Source organism: Ambystoma mexicanum, chromosome 13, assembly GCF_040938575.1.
Source record: "Ambystoma mexicanum isolate Mex_15411 chromosome 13, UKY_AmexF1_1, whole genome shotgun sequence".
NCBI lineage: Eukaryota > Metazoa > Chordata > Amphibia > Caudata > Ambystomatidae > Ambystoma > Ambystoma mexicanum.
The window spans coordinates 632,471,563-632,494,532 of record NC_090938.1 but is presented as its reverse complement, the minus strand read 5'-3'; positions in this window follow the sequence as shown (position 1 = coordinate 632,494,532).

Genomic DNA, 22,970 nt, shown 5'->3' with positions numbered 1-22,970 from the left:
GGCCCCCACTCCCTAACTAAACACTATGCCCCATGGCCCCTACCCCTCAACCAAACCCTATGCCCCATGACCCCCACCCCCCAACCAAACACTATGCCCCATGGCCTCTACCCCCAGCGAAACACTATGCCCCATGGCCCCACCCCTCAACCAAACACTATCCGCCATGGCTCTCACCCCTCAACCAAACCCTATGCCCCATGGCCCACACTCCCCAACCAAACACTATGCCCCATGGCTCCTACCCCAACCAAACACTATGCCCCATGACACCCACCCCTCAACCAAACACTATCCGCCATGGCTCTCACCCCTCAACCAAACCCTATGCCCCATGGCCCACACTCCCCAACCAAACACTATGCCCAATGGCTCCTACCCCAACCAAGTACCATGCGCCATGACACTCACCCCCAACCAAACACTATACCCCATGGCCCCACACCTCAACCAAACACTATCCCCCATGGCCCCCACTCCCCAACCAAACACTATCCCCCATGGCCCCCACTCCCCAACCAAACACTATGCCCCATGGCCCCCACCCCCAAATAAACACTATGCCCCATAGCCCATCCCACAACCAAGCACTATGCTCCATGACACCCACCCCTCAACCAAACACTATGCCCCATGGCTCCCACCCCTCAACCAAACACTATGCCCCATGGCCCCTACCCCCAACCAAACACTATGCCCCATGGCCCCACCCCTCAACCAAGTACTATGCCCCATGACACCCACCCCTCAACCAAACACTATGCCCCATGGCTCCCACCCCTCAATCAAACACTATGCCCTATGGCCCCTATCCCAAACCAAACACTATGCCCCATGGCCCCCACCCCTCAAACAAGCACTATGCCCCATGACACCCACCCCCAACCAAACACTATGCCCCATGGATCCAACCCCCAACCAAACACTATGCCCCATGGCCCCCACCCCTCAACCAAGCACTATGCCCCGTGACACCCACTCCTCAACCAAACACTATGCCCCATGGCCCCCACCCTTCAACCAAACACTATGCCCTATGGCCCCTATCCCCAACCAAACACTATGCCCCATGGCCCCCACCCCTCAAACAAGCACTATGCCCCATGACACCCACTCCTCAACCAAACACTATGCCCCATGGCTCCCACCCCTCAACCAAACACTATGCCTCATGGCCCCTACCCCCAACAAAACACTATGCCCCATGGTCCCTACCCCTCAACCAAGCACTATGCCCCATGACACCCACCCCTCAACCAAACACTAAGCCCCATGGATCCAACCCTTCAACCAAACACTATGCCCATGGCTCCCACCCCTCAACCAAACACTATGCCCCATGGCCCCCACTCCCCAACCAAACACTATGCCCCAATGCCCCTACCCCCAACCAAACACTATGCCCCATGGCCCGCACGCCCCAAACAAACACTTTGCCCCATGGCCCCCACCACTCAACCAATCACTATCCCGGATGGCCCCCTCTCCCCAACCAAACACTATGTCCCATGGCCCCCACTCCCCAACCAAACTATGCCCCATGGCCCCTACCCCGCTACCAAACACTATGCCCCATGGCCCCTACCCCCAACCAAACACTATGACCCATGGCTCCCACCCCTTAACCAAACACTATGCCCCATGGCTACCACCCCTCCACCAAACACTATGCCACATGGCCCCCAGCCAAAAACTATGCCTCATGTCACCAAGCAAGCACCATGCATACAAACCCCCACTCCCACCCCTGCATACAGACTAACAAGCCCCCAACTCCAATACACCATGCACCCATAAAAACCCGAGCCCCCCAACCCCCAACTCAGCATACAAACTTACAAGCATACACCAATACACCATGCACCCATACAAACCCTGAGCCCCCCAACCCCCAACTCAGTATACAAACTCACAAGCATACACCAATACACTATGCACCCATACAAACCCTGAGCCCCCCAACCCCCAACTCAGCATACAAACTCACAAGCATACACCAATACACCATGCACCCATACAAAGCCGAGCCCCCCAACTCCGCATACAAACTCACAAGCATACACCAATACACTATGCACCCATACAAACCCTGAGCCCCCCAACCCCCAACTCAGCATACACCAATACACCATGCACCCATACAAACCCGAGCCCCCTAACTCAGCATACAAACTCACAAGCTTACACCAATACACTATGCACCCATACAAACCTGTGCCCCCAATCCCCAACTCAGCATACAAAATCAAAAGCACACACCAATACACCATGCACTCATACACACCTGAGCCCCCCAACCCCCAACTCAGCATACAACCTCACAAGCATACACCAATACACTATGCACCCATACAAACCTAAGCCCCCACCCCGCATCTCAACATACACAGCATTTCACAAAAACACACTCAGGCAGACCTGACACACCCCCACCCCCGCATCTCAACATACACTGCACTCCTCGACCTATCGGCCGCCTTTGACACGATCAATCACTCAATCCTCCTAGACCGACTCCACTCCATAGGAATCCGCGGAACCGCCCTTAAATGGATAGCTTCACTCCTCAAAGACAGGCACCAAATAACGACACTCTCCAGCTTTACCTCACAACCCCGACCTGTCGACACGGGAGTCCCTCAGGGAGCATGTCTATCCGCCCTCCTGTTCAATCTTTACCTGATCACCCTCCCACCAATAATTCGTGCACACAACATCCTGTGTTACAACTACGCCGACGACACTCAACTAATTCTAAAAATCCTGAACTCGAAACCCGACTCCCGACCCGACCTGGCATCCTGCCTCCTTAACATAGAACTCTGGATGACCCAAAGCCACCTCCTATTAAACCCCTCCAAAACAGAAATCATGATTTGCGGCAATCTAGATCTTCTTCCGCACCCAATACCCTGGCCTCCCGCCATGGGCAACTCACCGACACCCTCCAACACAGTGAAAAATCTTGGATGCACCCTAGACTCCGACCTAACACTCTCGCGCCAAGTCAACAATGTCTCAAAATCCTGCCACTACCACCTCAAAAATCTTAGGCGCATCCTTCCATATCTCTCATTCCCCAACAGAGTCTCCGTGGTCCAATCAATTGTCATATCAAGACTGGACTACGGTAACTCCCTATACCTCGGAATTCATGCCTACCAACTAAACAAACTCCAAAGAGCACAAAACGCGGCAGCCAAAATGCTACTCGCGCTCGGTCCAAGAGACCACGTATCCCCAGCCCTTAAGACATTGCACTGGCTTCCAGTAGCCCGTAGGGTAGCTTTCAAAACCTTATGCCTCTCCCATCGAGCACTACATAAAACCGGACCGCAATATCTTCAAGACAAGCTAATACCTTATCACCCCACTCGCACCCTAAGATCAAGCTCAGCCGGCCTCCTAGTAATCCCTAAGACAAACTCAACCAGGTTAGGCGGATCATCATTCTCAACGCTAGCCCCAACCCTATGGAACTCGCTCCCACCCCACATCCGCCTAACTGAAGACTTAACGGCCTTCCGCAAAGTACTGAAAACCTGGCTCTTCCCCTAAAACTACGCTGGGTAGACTGGAATGCACGCACAAGAAAGACAGGAGTGCACACTTCTGGAACACATGAGAGCATATGTGAGGCACACTGGAGAAGAATAAGTCAAGCAAGCATGAATGTGTAGTACAATCCCAAACGCCTGAAATGAACAAAATGAATAGAACGGACCTGCCCGCTCGGAACTGCGTGACATACATAATATGTTTTAGAATGCAGTGAACATTTTGAAAGAGTACTTATCATAACACACCTCACGCCTACTCTCTCCCTTACATCACCACTCAACTAGAACACAGAGATACTATGACACCATTCGGTATAACTGTTCTCATATCTACATCTCCCGCTCACTCCACAACACTCTATGTAAACACTGCTGGTCTCACACCCACCAGCCAGGCGTTCTCCTCAGGCCTAACGCAGCCACATTCGTCCTGGATAAAGCCAGCCAGAGCGAACACATACTGCTGATCTCTCAACCACCACACCTACCGCTAAGAAGCAGCTACCATCTGAATTCCGCACCAGCTGCACACATACCTGGTGCACACACGCACTTTTGACTCGCTCTTCTCTCTCTACTGACCCGAACTTCGGTTCCCGAGGGCGTTCAACCTACCAGCGCCTTCAGACCATACCAATGGTATATAAGGCGCTATATAAATGCAAAATAACATAACATAACATAACTTCACAAAAACAAACACTCAGGCAGACCCAACACACCCCCCACCCCCCACCTCAACATACACTGCACTTCACCAAAACAAACACTCAGGCAGACCCGACACACCCCCACCCCAGCATCTCAACATACACTGCACTTCACAAAAACACACACTCAGGCAGACCCAACACACCCCCCATCTCAACATACACTGCACTTCACAAAAACACACTCAGGCAGACCCGACACTGCCCCCACCCTCGCATCTCAACATACACTGCACTTTCACCCAAAAACACACACTCAGGCAGACCCGACACTGCCCCCACCCTCGCATCTCAACATACACTGTACTTTCACCCAAAAACACACACTTAGGCAGACCCGACACACCCACACCCCCGCATCTCAACATACACACACAAACATACAGGCAGGACAGACCAGACACACAAACAAGCAAACAGTGCACCCACCCACCCCCCGTACTTACCGGACGTGCCTTCAGTGGCGATCCTGGGGGGGTCCTGGCCTTCTTGGCCTTGCAGGCTTTCTTTCTTCCCCCTTTCTCCATTCCTGTACCACCAGTCCCTCTCAGTTCTTACATTCTTTTGGAGAACTTTAACCAGTCCTCCATGACTGCCAGCTGTTGGGAACTGTGCCCCATAGTGTGACTCAGGGCTTGTTGTAATATCTCCCCCATGCCAGGTTGCCGTCTTTTCTGGCTCACTTGAGCCCTCCCTTCTTCGCTTGAGCTGGACATGTTGAGGCTTATAGGGGACAGTAGTGCCACTGTATATGTATTCACAGGTGTCTTGGGCCTCTACCGTCTTTGTATCTTTAGGGCAGATATTATTCCTTATTTGGCGTGTTGAATGCTCCTTTTTTTTGTTTCGAGAGGCTGCTGTGCCATTTCTGGCTGTACTGCACCCTCATAAATGTCCTGCTCCGGAACTGTCACTACGAGTTCTTCATGCAGGCACCACAGCCAAGCAGACTACACAGCCGGGCCCGCGAAGGTGAGGGTTGTGCTGCTCGGAGCAGTCTGCTCCGAGCAGCACAGCCCCCACCCTCGTGAGACCGGCAGATCTAATCTGCCCTGTGCGAGGACAGTGCACACAGAGTAGATTACTCTTTGTGCTCAGTGCTCGCACAGGGCATTGCTTTTAATGCAACATTCTGGGTTCTTATGCCTTTATTTTAAAATGAAACCGCTCTAGAACAGTTTCATTTTAAAATAGTGTGGGATGAAATTGAAACTCGCACTTTCAGTGCACTGCACTGAACGTTTCCCTAAACAGCAGGCAATGTGCACTGGTGTGCGGCGCGCCAAAACATCCCAGCGCCAAAACATCCCGCCGCCGAACTGGCCGAGGCGAATAGGCCCGCGCCAAACCGGTGGCGCTGAAATGGGGTGTACCGTAAGTTCTGTCAAGACGTGTCTGCTTATATCCCTCGAACGCTCGGCTGCGTTCGCTCCGTAACCCTTTTATCCCCTGTTCGATCGAACGTTGGGAAATATCACTGCTCACTCTTGCAAATAACTCTCTGTTTCTGAAATGTGGGCCAACTCTGAATCATCAAGAAATTAACAAACGAGGAGCACTGGAACCCATATAGAGTCACCATCGTGCTTCCCGTACTTCCGTGACAGCAGTGCTCCCCATCTTATATGCATTCGCCAGAACTGTTCATCCCGTCGTGTTCACGTTCTAAATTACTTTTATTGTCTAAACCTGCGGATATGCTCCGCCACCCTTTCCTTAACGTTGCGCGCATTGTCCCTCACTGCGCTTACACATGGTTTAAGCGTATCTCTTATCATAAACCATCACTTCAATATATACAATAATGTAGGTTTAGATACTTAACTGGCTGCCCGAGCAGCAAAGAAAGAGGAAGGACACAGGAGTGTGAAGGAGGATAAAGGACAGCATATGTTATGATTGGTGGAAAGAGTCACCTGGTTTTGTTTTTCATGGACATCAAAAGAATGAACTAAACACAAAAGACTTTATTGGAAAATGTAGTTTTTTGGATGTGTTATTCTTTTATGAGTTTAAAATGTTATTTTGTATGCTGCTCGAGTTTGAGTAAGCATAGTACGAGCCTCCATGTCTTGACATAGAATTGTTTTCCAACTAGAAATCTTTCAGGAAATGTTTGCAGACGAAACAAATCAGAACAGAGGAACAGGAAATCCAAAGGAGCACGATTACAGCATATCTGAAGAAAAAGGTAAGTTGACGTAATTAATTCAGTCTGCGCGGTAAGAAAGAAAGGTACTTTAAAATCTTGGAGAAGATTTGTTTTAATTTAGGGAACCTTTTTAAAAATAGTATATTTGTGGTTTTTTGTGGATTGCACATGTTTAACTACTCAGGTTTTCATGTTTTATCAGTAAACCATTAGTTTCTCAGTGAAAGTTCTTTTAGAGGAAAGGCCCCGTTGTTACGTCCTCCTCATTCCATTGCTAATGAAACAGGAGACGTCAAGTCGTCCCTCTACGGAAAGATTTTCAAATCGCTGTGCTTGTGCGAGAGTGGGCTTTAGCTCACCCTGGGAGCATGGTTACTTTTCAGAGTGTTTGGACACTTTATACAAGCATGGGCAGCGCAATAGCGTTTCAAAGATTTTTAGACTATTTTGAAAGGCGGCCAGCGCAGTGACTTATACGTGAGTTCTGGAGTCAATTCGTAAAGCGCAGGCAGCACAGTGACTTTCGGGTGAGAAGAAATGGTAGCACGGGCAGCGCTGTGAATACAAGGGAGCTCAAGAGATTTCTTTGTTCAGATTGCACAGAAATAAAACCCGTTTCAGGGACAACTGCATCAATGTCTGAAAAAACTCTGGCATCCGCTGACATTCCTGTTCTTTCCCAGACCAACTGATAAAAAGCAAATCATCCAAATAATGCAAAACTCCCTTGCAACCAGAACTGTAAGTAAAAGCCCACTGCAAAAAAGAGCTAACATGCTCAAACAATGTACAATACATTGCACAGCACATTGCCAATGCTTTGTCAACATAAATCTGGCCCTCAAACTGCATCGCCAGCAGCCAAAAATCTTCCAGATGCACTGGTAACAAATGAAATGCTGCATTGATATCACACTTGACCATGAACGCACCACACCCTTACTCCCTCACTAAGCCCACTGCCTGATCTATGCTGGCATTGAACACCCCGCAATCTTCCGGTGTAATTAAGTCATTAACTGACATGCCCTCTGGCCATGATAAATGATGAATCAATCTGAATTCTCCCGCTGCTTTCTTAGGCACAACCCCCAAAGGCAACACCATCAAGCCACCCAGCAAATCTGTAAGCAATCCTAGCACTCTTCCCGCTGCCACCTCCTTGTGCAACTTCAGTCTCATAACTTCCAAATTCTCCCGATCGTACTTCAAAGTTTCCACCCACCGCCGCATCCTCTGACCCTGATAACCCAACTTAAAATCATTGCAAAAACCTTCCCCAAATATCCTGGCCCCTTCCCTAACTGGGTAAAAACTGAGCCTTTCTTCCAAAACCTCAACTGGAGTATAGTCCTTCCCCCACAACTCCCTGCCCTGCCCCATGCCCCCTCCCTCTGTCACCTGTTTGAAAACATTGTGTAACAGGGTGCCGTCCCGCACATCGGCTACATTCGTGCCTACATTTGCACACCGTTCTAGTGCAGCTTTCCTTATTGAATGCCCAGCATGCTGCTGATGGCTGACCCCTGCCTCCTCCCTGTCCTCTCTGAGGCGGGGCGACTGTGAAAGTAAGGCACGGGTAAACCACTTGCTGTATGCAGCGTAGGTGTTCGACGCGTAGGTGCCATCCACTGTAACCTTAAATCCATGTCGATCTCTCCCCATACCACTTGGTTGTGCTCACCCATCCTTGCCCTAAATTCTTCATCATATCTCACCCATGAAAATCCCCCAAAACTCAAAGGCTTTCCTGATTACGTCCATGTATTTTAGCAACGATACACACTTCTCTGGGAACTTCTAGCAATAAACACTAGCATATATAATAAATGTTGCGGTCCAATTTTCAACTGTCACTGGTACCCTTGGTCTTGCCCCCAACACCCGCTCTTCTTCCTTGGACCCATCTTTTGCCCTCACCTCCGTGTGTAGGAGGTTAAAAACATCCACAAACTCCCCTGCCCATTTTTCCTTTGTCAGCACCATCAGACGCACGCCCAGTAGCTTTGTAATACCCATATAAAGCATCTTCTTGGCCTTCTCTGCACTCTCAACCGTCCTCTCCGTAGTAACCTCTACCACCCCTTGGGCCATGGGCTCTGCAACCTTGTCTGTTTGTACTTTAACTGAGGAGACACTTCTTCCGCTCAACCTCACCAATGCCCTTGCCGACACCCTCTCCATCTCCCCTCTGCCCCCTGTGCCCCCAACCCCCATTGTGTTTCTCCCACCTAGTACCCAGCCCAACCCATGCTGCCGACCACGCCCTTTCTTGCTCTCCTCTTTCTGCCCCGCCGTGACCTAGACATGTCATCCTGGCCTCCACACCGAAACTCCTCCTCTCATTCCTCATCGGGCTCCTGCTGCAGAGACAAAGAACATCAGCAGTCTCCAGGCCAATTTCCCCGCCGTCCTCTTGCACTCCTGCTACCTCCAGCCCCAACTTCCCCTTCAAACCCTAGACCTCTCTGCACCTTTTCTCTCCCCCGTAACTCTCCTTGATCCTTATCCCATCACACACCATTCTCCTCCTCCATTTCCTTCTCCCCTCATAAATACCATTCATGTAGCAAACGTATGCTCGGGCCAGGCAGCTCCTCTTCAGGTGAGCACAGGACGTCCACCCGATGCTCCTGTGATGTCATCTCGGTGGGGTCGCGCCAACCCCTTCCTGCTCTTCTCTTCTCGGGTGAGGGGTTCCCTCTTCCACCCTGTGCTTACTCATGCTAGGAGCCGTACTGCACCCTCTAGGCTGTCCTCCGCCTGTCAGAGGTGCCGCTCTCAAACCCTCTCCTTCCCCCTCCTCTGTGACCATAGGTGCCATACAATTCCCTCCGCATGCCACCCTATTTTGCTGGGAGGTCGCTCCATACCTTCCCCTTTCTTCGCTATCTAACGGGGATAGAGTCCTCCTCCTCCCACCTGCACTCTTCTAAAGGCATTTCCCTCCTTGGCCCCTCTGCATCGCCGTGCCTCTTGTGTCCAAACTGACCGGAACATCCTCACTAACCTTTCCAGTGTCCGTGGGCAGCAGACAGCCACCTGTACAGGTGGGCAGCAGAGGCAGCACTGTGCTAACATTCACCCTAGCCCGCACTATGGACAATCCTCACCGAACCAGTGGATAATCAGTGGTCGGTCTGCCAATATACAGCAGCCCAGTGGAGGATGAAAATACAACAACAAAGAAGAATTATGGCGTTAAAGTCACAGAAATGTAAGGTATGACAACCCACACTGGACAACTTCACCAAGCCCAAAAGCTCAGCAAATAACAGTGGCTCAAGTGCCTTGTCCCCGCAGGAAGAGTGAACACACATGAAGGGAGACCGACAGGTACCGGAGGCTATAGCAGCATTGAAGATTGCGCTGTGGTCTAAAATGGAAGCCCTTAACCTGTACGTAAATCTTCTACGACAAGATGTGCAGTCATTCACAGAGTGCACAGGGGTGCTTGAGAAAGAAGTCGAGATGAAGGTCACCAGTTCGAAAGAGACTTCCAGTCAAAATCTACAGCAGCAAGTACAGAACTTAGAAGGAAGAGCTGAAGAAGCAGAAGGATGGGCCAGGCTTAATAATGTAGGCATAATCAGACTCCCAGAATCGAGGAAGGCGTGAATCCCACCAACTTTATTGAAAACATGCTGCTTCAGGAAATTGGTCCAGGGCTTCACGGTGGAAAGGGCACCTAGATCTCTGACTAGGAGACCACCACCAGGGGCCCCACCTCGACCTATAATAGCCCGTATTCTGACATATAAAGACAGAGAAAAAATCCTGGAATATTTTCGGAAAGGAGGAACGGTGCAAATGGCGTCTGCAAATATTACTGCATATCTGGATTATACTCTGCTTGTGCAACGCCAAAGAATTAACTTTACGTCAGTTAAGAGGAGGTTACGAGAAGGCAGCTTCAAATACATGGTAATCTATCCGGCGAAACTAAGAGTGAAACACAAAGGCAGAAGCATCTTTTTTGATAATCCGGACGAGGCGCATAAATGGATGGACACAGAAAATGTACTAACCGAGATGAAACTCCCGCCCACCCCGGAGGAGGAGGCTAACTGAGGAGCGAGGGACAGATCGAACAAGATGCAACCAGTGGATGACGCCTGATGACAACGCGAATCAATTTTTTACTGACATATTGAGGCATTATTATGGTGTGCAATATGGGAGTTTACAGTGGGGCCCATATGGGAACACACTGAGTGGATGTCCTACGCCCATTTGTGGATTGTTCCATGGATACCGTCTGGTTTTGGAGTATTCACCTGCTGTACTCCTAGCAGGAGTCAGACGCAGGAATGCCTGAGCATGAAGTATTGAGCTGGACAACTGTTGGGGGTGAAGGGTAAGGGAGTTGGGCTTGTTAAGGGGAAATTTGCCTATAAAACAACATATACAGAATATATTGTGCACACCGGACTGTCAAGACAAGTGAAATTACTTTACCTGGGATAGGGGACCTCAAAATAGTTTCATGGAACGTTAGGGGGCTTTATAGCTTTATTAAACGAAATAGGGTCATGCAATTTTTGAGGCGCTAAAAAATAGATATAGCCCTCCTCCAAGAAACGCCCTTAACGAGGGACAGACAAGTAGTATTGGAGAGGAAGTGGAGAGGGTGTACCCTGTGCTCATCATACTCCGCATTTGCAAGAGGAGTACTAATATGGGTGGCGCGGACAGTTCCATTCAATGTTCTGAAGATGTATACAGAGGCAGAGGCTAGAATGGTTACAGTTCAGGGAATGGTGGAAAAAAGGGAGCTTTGTATTGTTAATATGTATGCACCAAATCAGGGAGCGGCAGAATACTTCAGGTCACCGTACCCTCACCTGGTCAAGTATAGGGATGGCATGCTTATATGAAGTGGTGACTTTAATAGTACCCTGAACTCTCAAATGGATAGATCAGATGACAAACTGACATGTCCTGCCCCAGTGGCCAAAGTACTAAATAAAATACTACGAGCATTCAAGCTGTCTGATGTTTGGCAAGCCTTACACACACAAACTCGAGGATACTCGCACTACACTGCCCCGAAAGATTTATATACTAGATTAGATCATTTTTTCACAGGGGACGAAGCATTAGGAGAGTTCATAACGGCAGAACATAAAGTACGAGTATTGTCCGATCCTGCCACCCTGTTGATCACTTGGCAGTATCCCCCCACCCCCGAGCACGCATCCCAACTTGGAAACTGAGAAGCCAAACCATTAAAGACTTGATATTCAGGGAACGTTTAATAGAAGGGGTCAGGGACTATTTCAGAAACAATACAGGAAGTGCGAGTTCGGCAGGCACATTGTGGGAATCATTCAAAGTGGTGATGAGAGGAACAGCAATGGCCATGGCCAAAGGAATGCTAGAGAGGGATTTGGCCAGAGCGGAGGACAAGCTAGAAGCCCTCGGCAACATGGATGATACTACCACAGAGAGAGCACAGGAAGAAACCCAACTGCAGCAGGAAAGTTTGGACCACTGGGTTGAACTGGGGAATTTAAATTATAATAAATATACAGAAAAGCAACACGCGGAAGTAGATAAGGCGGGACGTCTGTTAGCCTGGCTATTTAAGAGTGAGATTAAGAGCGACTTGATACGGGAGGTCAAAGGGAGTACTGGAAATGCCCACATGACACAGGAAGGCATAAATAAATGCTTTCATGATTATTATAAAGAGCTAAATGCAGAAACGTTAATGACGCAACAATCAGAGATGGACGAGGCGATAGAACAGATAGAGCTACCCAAACTAGAAGCGGAAGCAGTGTGCAGGCTAGAAGCGCCGATAACGACGGAAGAATTAGAATCCACCATACGGGGTTGCCGACTGGCAAAGCTCCGGGAGCAGATGGGATAACTAGCAAATTCTATAAAGAGTTTGCAATAGATGTGGTACCCCCACTGTTAGAAATGTTGAACAAAGCGTTGGAGAAAGGTACATTGCCAGCATCGCTAAGAGAATCTATAATTGTCCCACTGCTGAAGCCAAACAAGCCAGAAAACTACAGTGGTTTCTTCAGGCCCCTGTCATTGCTTAACCAGGATGGGAAGATACTCACAGCCCTATTGGCCTATAGACTAAAACTGAAATATCCAAACTTATTCACCCAAACCAGTCTGGATATGTCCCCAATAGAAATATTGCATGCAATATTAGGAGGCTGCACCATATCATAGATTATACGCAGGGTACTATACATCAATACGCGCTGGCTTCGCTGGACGCAGTTAAAGCATTTGATTCGGTCAGGTGGCCATGGCTGCTAGCAGCATTGAAGGGCTTCAGAATGGGACCAATATATATCGAATGGGTAAGAAATCGTTTTGGCTTTGGAGGTCCGGTCTTGTCAAGGCGGCACCAATAGTTTGAGCAAAGATATGTGTTTATCTTAGGACATGGTAAACCATTTGTTGCGTCTTCTTGAGTTGTGGTTAAAAAGCCAAATAAACCACTTGAAACTAGCATTGAACCAAAATACTCAGATATCAAACAGCGCCAAGTTAGTGCTCAGAACATATGTTTATTTTGAATAGTTGCCCTTGGTGATGACACGTGTTTAAGCTATCTTGAAAAGCCTTTATCAAATCAGGGGCTTAATAGTACACTGTGTTAATCAATCCATGTTTGCCAATACATTCAACATATTTTCCAAAATGCACACAAATCAAAATTGCAGAGGTTGGCGTTGTCTGATATCGGAGTATTTTGGTTCAATATATCAAATGAGTGTAGCTTCTTTACAGTAGTATGATGGCCAGGGCTAAAACCGGCGGGTGCATTTTTGAGCAATGGCTGTCAAGTAAAGGTACCAGGCAAGGGTGCCAATGGTTTCCAATGCTGTTTATACTACCCTCTGAGCACTTGCGATATATCTCCGCAAAGAATATCAAGATGCTGGTATAGCTATAGGTGCCGATAACCATTTGGTTTCCTTGTACGCAGATGATATGCCCTTATACTTTCAACACCCTGACATTAATCTCCAGTATATTCTAGATGTTCTGGAATGTTGTGATTGTGGAAATGCATTGGAGGGACAGGGCATCCCTGTCCTTGTACTGTAGTCCTTTTTCATTTGTGTTCTGTATTGTTTTCTGCCCAGGAGTCATTGTGGGACTCCTGGCAGTGCAGCTCTTCCTGTTTTTGGCTTGGTGTACAGACCCATGGGATACCCTTATGGCACCCATGGGTGGGGTTGCAACCCTGTGCCCCTAGTGTATGTTTTTGGGCACCTGTGTGTGGCCCACAGAGCAGGGTATGGGCTGGTGGCAGCTCCATGCTGAATTTGACAGGTGCTCCGAGTACCCTCCATTTTGGGATACCTAGGCCCTGCCATTGGAATCAGTTGATTCTTGATAGGAAACAAGATGGCCCCTGTGGCCTCTTGCTTTCTATTGCCTGTTAACTTGTTTTCCCAAAGTTCTGTGAAGCCCTGACTCTGTCCCTTCCCGCTGACTGGCTGTTGGGTGGAAGTTCCATATATAGTGTTGTTGTAAAGTAGAGGCCAGACTGGCTGGAGCCTTCCCAGTGACTGTATGTTGTGGGTAGACCCTGTGGGTGGGACCTGGGTGAATGGAGTGTGTGACCAATATACACTTCTTGTTGTGGATGTCTGGTATCTGGTGTTTGACACAATGGGGGTCATTCCGAGTAGGGCGGTAAGGGTTAACGGTCACCGGTAACGAGACCGGTGCCGTTAAACCCTTACCGCCCTATTCCGAGTTCCCTTTGCGGGTTGGGGCTTAACGCCTGCTTTTTGCATGCATTAAAAAACCAACCCGCAAAGGGACCTAGGAGCTAATTACTTCACCGTAATTTATGGTGCCGTAATTAGCGCCTTCCCCATTCCCACTGAGCCCTATGGGGCAAAAATGGGAATGGCCCATGGTGAATGGGGAATTACCGCCCCCGCTAACCTTGGAATGGGGCGGTAATTCCGCCATTCACCATGGCGGAGTCGGAAAAATAACGGCGTCAACCAAGGCGCTAATAGCGCCTTGGTTAACGCCAGGGTCGGCATAGACAGCTCTGCCCGAAACTGGTATGAATGCAGTGTGTAGTGTTGAATGGCTGGGTACTTGTCCCAATACACATTCCTTGTTGCGAGTGTCTGAGAGGGAGGAGAATGGCCTGAATGCACTGTATGTCTGATTGGCTGACTGACCTCTGAATGCTCTTCTGAGTGATTGGTTGCCCGAGTGTGACCCAACAGAATGAATGAGAGATCAACTAGTATATCTGGGGGCCTCTCACTGCTAGAATTCGTTCAGAAGCTGGAGTTGTAACTAACATTGAAATTGAAGCTGAATCTTGAAGCCGAGCCTGAAGAAGAAGGTTGGCTGCTGTCTCCCTTCGTCGAAATCCAAAAGCCTTCGAGAATGATCCAAGAGAGGACCTGGTTAGGCGCCTTCTTCCCGTGCTCCGAGGGACCATCGATCACCACTAAACTTCACCAAAGCTCCCTGAAGTCAGACCCTCAACAGGCTGCCGACCAGAGACAGGGACTGCCGGGGAGAACAAAGATAAGCACCGGACATTCCGTCCACCGCCGCCAACCAGGGTTCACAGGTTTACATAACCGCTGGAGGCCCGTCGAAGCCGTGTTGCCCAGAAGAGGGGAACGCTTGATGCCGTGCCACAGACGACCAGAGCCACACGCTCCTTTGACTACGACTTGAATCACGGACGTGCTCGTCTGCACCGCCACCTGCCTTATCCCGCCGGAGAAGGCCAGGCCATCGACGCGCCGAGGAGCATCCGCCGGTGGGTTTCCCGCCAACCAAAGACCATAGAGACGCCGGACGAATCGACTCCCTTGCTGGGCCACAGTTCTTCACAAACTCTTTGAGGTCCTGAACTATCGACATCAAGGTGCCCCGAACGCCTCTTCCTTGCAGGACGTCTTCGAATCGTCGTCGACGAGCACAGCTGGGACCGAAGCTGCTGCCTCGACGCTGAGTTCACTTTCTTCGAGGGATCTCGACGATCAGTGGCTCCTGCTTTAAAGGGAGCCACTCAAGAAGGATCCGTCAACGACTCGTCAATGAACTGTGCTATTCCAGGTACATTGGGGTGGTAGAAACATTATAGAAGGAAATAATACTTATAGAACAATATATGGACTGTGCTTGTGATATATCTTTAATTTACAGGTTGCCCAGGTAGGGGGATCTCCACACAGAACTGTGTCTAGGTAACGGGGCCAGTATTCTGCCAATTGTTCTAACCAACTGCTTTCCTCCTATGTCTATTGTTGGTTACCTTTATTAAGTGATTGTGTGACATTTAACCAGAGTACAGGTGATGCACTTTAATAAAATCTGATAATTGTGGTACCATTTGGCACTGTATATATTTGCCATTGTAGATTAACTGACCACAAAATTATTTATTGTGATTGTGCATATAACCTTGAACCGTAATTATATAAAGACTGTGTTTTAACTATTACAGTGTGTGGACATTCCTTTGTGGGGGCTTGGGAACTACACTGTACTGAAGAACCAGCCTGCATCACCTCCCGAGAAGCTAGTCCCTGATCGCTCGTCCATTGCTACCAACAATAGAGAATACTGACTGTGCCTCTCATCTACCATATAGAGAGCAGGAGTACAGACCATCCCTCCAGTCTTTACACTGGTGGCAGCGGTGGGATGCTTATAGTTTTAAGAATCAGTGTATAACCGTGCCACTTACAAAATATCTGCACTTTGTTAAATTGAGGTTTAGTTGTGTACAAGATAACTGCATTACAAGCAATGAAGTCTATTGCAAATGGTAAATTGACTAGGATGAGCTTGGAGGCTCTCCAGAGTGCTTGTGAAGCCAGGGAGTTAGACTTTGAACATAGGTATAGGGCTGAGCAGCTGATAGCTGCCCTGGTGGACTAGCAGACTGATGTGATTGTGTGACATTTAACCAGAGTACAGGTGATGCACTTTAATAAAATCTGATAATTGTGGTACCATTTGGCACTGTATATATTTGCCATTGTAGATTAACTGACCACAAAATTATTTATTGTGATTGTGCATATAACCTTGAACCGTAATTATATAAAGACTGTGTTTTAACTATTACAGTGTGTGGACATTCCTTTGTGGGGGCTTGGGAACTACACTGTACTGAAGAACCAGCCTGCATCACCTCCCGAGAAGCTAGTCCCTGATCGCTCGTCCATTGCTACCAACAATAGAGAATCCTGACTGTGCCTCTCATCTACCATATAGAGAGCAGGAGTACAGACCATCCCTCCAGTCTTTACACTGGTGGCAGCGGTGGGATGCTTATAGTTTTAAGAATCAGTGTATAACCGTGCCACTTACAAAATATCTGCACTTTGTTAAATTGAGGTTTAGTTGTGTACAAGATAACTGCATTACAAGCAATGAAGTCTATTGCAAATGGTAAATTGACTAGGATGAGCTTGGAGGCTCTCCAGAGTGCTTGTGAAGCCAGGGAGTTAGACTTTGAACATAGGTATAGGGCTGAGCAGCTGATAGCTGCCCTGGTGGACTAGCAGACTGATGGTTAAACTTTTGAAGGGGGGATGCAACCAATGAGAACTCTGCCCCTGGGGTTGTTGCTGAATCTGATTCTGGGAATGCCACCATTCCTGCTGCCTCTGTTCCAAACCCCAGCACTGCTCTTCAGGGGGAAGCCCTGAAGATTGAACTTTTAAAATTGGAGCTACAATGGGAACAGTGTTAGCCTTTCAATACAAAAAGGTGGAAACAGAAGCTGAGTTGAAGAAAGAGGAGTTGGCACACCAAGTGATACTCAAAGATAGGGACACTGAGCACCAGATAATCCATCTAGAGAAAGCTAGAGTGGATACTTCAGCTAAACCAGTTGAGAGTGGCAGGTCCCCAGCCCCCAAGTTTATGAAAGATTTGGTTGGAGTGTTTGTGGAGGGTTATGATATCCTCAAATGGATTGAAGTATTTGAAATGGCTTGTGCAATTCATGGTGTTGATGAGAGAGATTGGGCTAAGTGTTTGTTAAGCAGAGTGCCTCAGACTGGATATGACTGTATTCTGAAACTGAGTGTGGAAGAAAGGGGTCAGTATGAGTGCATGAAGTTTGCTTTGATTGCCAAGTTTGGCAAGACACCTACCTAATACGTTAAAAGGTTCAGGGATTTTAAGAAAATAGAGAATGTGTCTTGGGTTGACTGGGTGAGTGCTGCGCACCTGAACACGATGGGGTGGTTTGATGGATACAAGGTGAAAACCTTTGTTGAATTGTCCCACCTGTTGTTTTTTTTAGCATTTTTCTGAAGCCTGTTCACCAGAGCTGCGTCAGTATGTTTCTGACTAGAACATTTTGGGTCCCTTTAAGCTGGCCAGGCTAGCAGACATGTGGGTCTCCCACTGGGTGTGCCCTAAGGACTCCAGTGGAAAGGCAAAGGACAAAGAAAAGGGGACCTCTCCGAAAGCTGAGAAGTCCCAGAAGCAATCACAGTCGGGTAAACCAAAACCTTCTTCTCCTAAGACCCAATAATCTAGTGGGGATAAGTCATCTGTAGGTGGGAATAAGAGTAGTGGTCCACCAGGCTCCCAGTGGTTCCAGTACCGTACTTCACATTCCTGGCACTTGTTGGGACTGTGGGGCTCTGGATCACAAGAAGGGTGACCCCAAGTGTAAAGGTAAGGCACTTGGAGTCTAGGCTGTCGGCCTGAGCTACCCTTACCCCATGCCTGAGGTGGAGGCCATTGTCCTCCCCTCCTCTACAGGGAACACATTTGGTGCTCCTGTAGAGATTTCCCTAGTGTCCCTTGGGGCCTGGGACCAGTACGCAGAAGTACTGGTGACAATCCCACAGAACAGCCGTAGATTTTTGAGAAGTGTCCTCTTGAATGGCCAGCCTTCTACAGGCTTGAGAGACACTGGGGAAAGCATGACAGTGGTGGACAGGACCCTGCTCAAGCCAGAGGACTATGTATGTGCTCCTCTTGAGAACCACCAGGTTAGCTGATGCGCCTCCCAAATTATCGCCTGTAGCATTAGTCACACTCATGATTGGAGATAAGACAGCAAAGCTTCCTGTCCTGGTTCAGGACAATGTCCCTGCTAACATTCTGTTAGGAAATGAACTAGTAGAGTTGGCGTTGATCTCAGATGGTCTAGGCATGACTGCTGCTGTAGTCACTAGGTCACAGGTGACACTAGGTCTGGCTGTGAATCAGGTACCCGAGCCAAAGGCAAGGCCTAAGGCAAGGAAACGGAAGAACAAGAAGGCCACCTCTGTGAAGGGGGCCCCTTCTCTTCCTGATGTTCCTACAGCACCCATTGGGATCCATGCTCCGGATGGGCTGGGTCCAGTGAAAAACCCACTCAACTCCTAAGGGAGAAGAGGCAGAAGACCCTCCTGTAGGAGAGGTTCTCAACCCGGAGGATCACCCCGACCTTCAATGCCTGTTGGTTGAAGGGGGACCCTCCCGGGTGAACTTCTGTAAGGGACAGAGAGAGTGCCACTCTCTCGAGGGTCTGAGGAAACAGGCCCTGTCCCGGCACAAGGAGAAGTGCCTACGACATTCCAGATCTATTGGGAGGGTGAGCTCCTTGTAAGTGAGCCCACTAAGCCTGAACCTGGTGCCCTCAAGAGGTTGGTGGTACCCCAGGTTTACAGGCCCTTCCTGCTGCAGTTGGCACATGAGGTGCCCTTAGCTGGTCATCTTGGTACCAAGAAGACTAAGCAGAGGCTCTCTGCCCATTTCTACTGGCCACGGATGGAAGCAGAAGTGGAGTCCCACTGCAGGACCTGCCCAACTTGTCAGATGTCTGGCAAGACTGGAGGCAGTGTCATTGCCCCACTGCAGCCATTGCCAGTGGTTGGCACACCATTTGAGAGGGCGGGTATCAACATTGTCGGTCCCCTTGACCCTCCCACTTCAGGTGGACATCGGTTCATCCTGGTCTTGGTTGATCATGCCAACAGGTACCCTGAGGCTATACGCCTTCGAACTGTTACTGCCAAGACAGTTTCCAGAGCTCTTCTGGGCATTTCCACCCATGTTGGATTCCCTAAGGAGGTTGTCTCTGACAGAGAATCCAACTTCATGTCTAGTTACATGAAAACCATGTGGAAAGAGTGCGGGGTAACCTACAAGTTCTCCACCTCTTACCATCCCCAGTCCAATGGTCTGGTTGAGAGATTTAATAAAACTCTCAAGGGCATGCTAGGCGCTTTGGAAGAGCCCCTAAGGAGAAAATGGGATCTTCTCCTGCCATGCCTGCTGTTCGCATACAGAGAGGTACCTCAAGAGGGTATTGGTTTCAGCCCCTTTGAGTTACTCTTTCGACATCCCGTGATGGGGGCCCTTGCCTTGATCAGGGAAGGTTTGGAAGCCGCCCCTCCAGGTCCCGGCATGCAAGTGGGGGACTATGCGTTAGGCCCCAGACAGAGGATGACACAGATGATGGGTCAGGCAATAGCGAATCTCAAGGCCAGCCAAGAATTGAATAAGTACTGGCATGACCTTAAAGCCCTGAAAGTGGATTGGACTCCGGGACAGGAAATTCTTGTGATGGAGCCTACCAAGCCTAGAGCTTTGGCAGACAAGTGGACTGGTCCCTTCAGGATCATCTCGAAGATGGGCGAAGTTAATTATCTGGTTGACATGGGAGTCCCTGGGGTAGCCCCTCAGGTATTCCATGTTAACAGGCTCAAGCCTTTCCACAGGCAAGCAGACGCCTCATGTCTCTTCCTAGCTTCAGAGCAAGAAGGGGATGCAAGTGAGCCCCTTCCTAATTTGCTGCATAGCAACCCTCAGGATGGCTCAGTGGAGGGAGTACATCTCTCTCCAGATCGGACAACAGAGCAGCAGAGGGCCTGCAGGGCTTTTCTACGGCAGTATGCCTCTCTGTTTTCAGTAACACCAGGCCTTACACCGTGGTGTAGGCATGAAATTGACACTGGTGACAGTGTGCCTGTCAAGAGCAGGTGCTACCGTATGTCAGATACTGTTAAAAACCACATCCAGGCTGAGGTCGCCCAGATGTTGGATCTGGGTGTTATTGAACCCTCAACCAGTACCTGGCCCAGTCCCATGGTCCTTGTCCACAAGGCAAGTTCCCAGGCAGGTACCAAGGATTGGAGGTTTTGTGTGGACTACCGAGGAGTCAATGTCATCACCAAAACTGGCGCGTACCCATTGCCCAATGCTGATTAGCTCGTGGACACCATAGGTGCTGCCAAATTTGTAAGCACCTTTGACCTTACCTCAGGCTATTGGCAAATAGCTCTGACGGACCATGCCAAGGAAAAGACGGCGTTCTCAACACCTGAGGGACTCTACCAGTTTTGGGTCATGCCTTTTGGTTTGAAGAATGCCCCTGCCACCTTCCAGAGATTGGTCAATCATGCGCTCAGTGGGCTGGAGGCCTTCTGTGTGGCCTACTTAGACGACATTCGCGTCTACAGTTCCACCTGGGAAGAGCATTTGACATATCTGGATAAGGTGTTGCAGGCCTTGAAAAGGGCTAACCTCACTATCAAGGCCACCAAGTGCCAGATAACTCAGGGGAAAGTTGCGTTTCTTGGTCATGAGGTAGAAGGGGGTGAAATCCAACCTCTCCCGAGTAAAGTACAGGATGTACATGACTGGGAGACTCCCACTACTCAAACCCAGGTGAGGGCTTTTTGGGCCTCACTGGGTATTATCACAATTTCATGGTGGACTATGGAACCATAGCTGCACCCCTGACAGCTCTGACTTCACCCAAACAGCCTAGGAATGTGAATTGGACTGAAGACTGTCAGAGGGCCTTTGATGGCTTTAAAGAAAGTCTGTGTAGGGCACCTGTGTTGTGTGTGCCTGACTACAGAAAACCCTTTATCGCCCAGACGGATGCCTGCGACACAGGAGTTGGAGCGGTCTTGTCCCAGGTAGATGACAAAGGAAGGGAACATCTGATCATATTCATTAGTAGACAACTCAAGGGTAGAGAACTTGGGTGGGCTACTGTTGAAAAGGAAGGTTTCAGTATAGTTTGGAGCCTTAGGCGCTTTAGGCCCTACCTTATGGGGTCTACCTTCAAGGTTCAAACAGATCATACGCCCCTGAAGTGGCTTATGCAGATGAAGGGTGAGAACCCGAAAATGCTCAGGTGGTCCATTAGCCTGCAAGGGATAGACATCACCATAGAGCATAGTCCAGGGAAGAGTCACAATAATGCACATGGCCTTTCCAGAAGGTATGTTGACCATCTGGATGAGGGTGTCTATCTCGTGGGAGATTAGGCACCCTAACCTCAGTCTGGGGGGGTGACTGTGATGCTGGAAATGCATTGGAGGGACAGTGCGCCCCCCTGTCCTTGTCCTGTAGTCCTTTTTCATTTGTGTTCTGTATTGTTTTCTGCCCAGGAGTTATTGTGGGACTCCTGGCAGTGCAGGTCTTCCTGTTTTTGGTTTGGTGTACAGACCCATGGGATACCCTTACGGCACCCATGAATGGGGGTGCAACCCTGTGCCCCTAGTGTATGTATGTTTTGGGCACCTGTGTGTGGCCCACAGAGCAGGGTATGGGCTGGTGGCAGCTCCTTGCTGAATTTGTCAGAGTATCCTCCATTTTGGAATACCAGGCCCTGCCATTGGAATCAATTGATTCCTGATAGGAAACAAGATGGCCCCTGTGGCTTCTTGCTTTCTATCGCCTTTTACCTTGTTTTCCCAAAGTCCTGGGAAGCCCTTCCCCCTGACTAGCTGTTGGGTGGAAGTTCCATATATGGTGTTGTTGTGAAGTCCAGGCCAGTCCAGTGACTGTATGTTGTGGGTACACCCTGTGGTTGGGACCTGGGTGAATAGAGTGTGTGACCAATATGCACTTCTTGTTGTAGATGTCTGGTATCTGGTGTTTGACACAATGACTGAGACAGCCCTGCCCGAAACTGGTATGAATGTAGTCTTGAATGGCTGGGTACTTGTCCCAATACACATTCCTTGTTGTGAGTGTCTGAGAGGGAGGAGAATGGCCTGAATGCACTGTATGCCTGTTGGCTGACTGACTGCTGAATGCCCTTCTGAGTGATTGGTTGTCTGAGTGGCACCCAGCAGAATGAATTAGACATCAACCAGTATATCTGGGGGCCTCTCACTGCTAAAATTCGTTCAGAAGCTGAAGCTGAAACTAACATTGAAAGTGAAGCTGAATCTCGAAGTCGAGCCTGAAGAAGGCCGATTGCTGTCTCCCTTTGCCGAAATCCGAAAGCCGTCGAGACTGATCCAAGAGAGGACCTGGTTAGGCGCCTTCTTCCCGTGCTCCGAGGGACTATCGAGCACCACTAACCTTCACCGAAGCTCCCCGGAAGTCAAACTCCTCGACAGGCTGCCGACCGGAGACGGGGACAGCCGAGGAGAACGAAGATAAGCACCGGACATTCCATCCACCGTCGCCGACCAGGGTTCGCAGGTTTGCATAACTGCTGGAGGCCTGTCGAAGCCGTGTTGCCCAGAAGAGGGGAACGCTTGGTGCCGTGCCACAGACGACCAGAGCCACACGCTCCTTTGACTACGACTTTTGATTCAC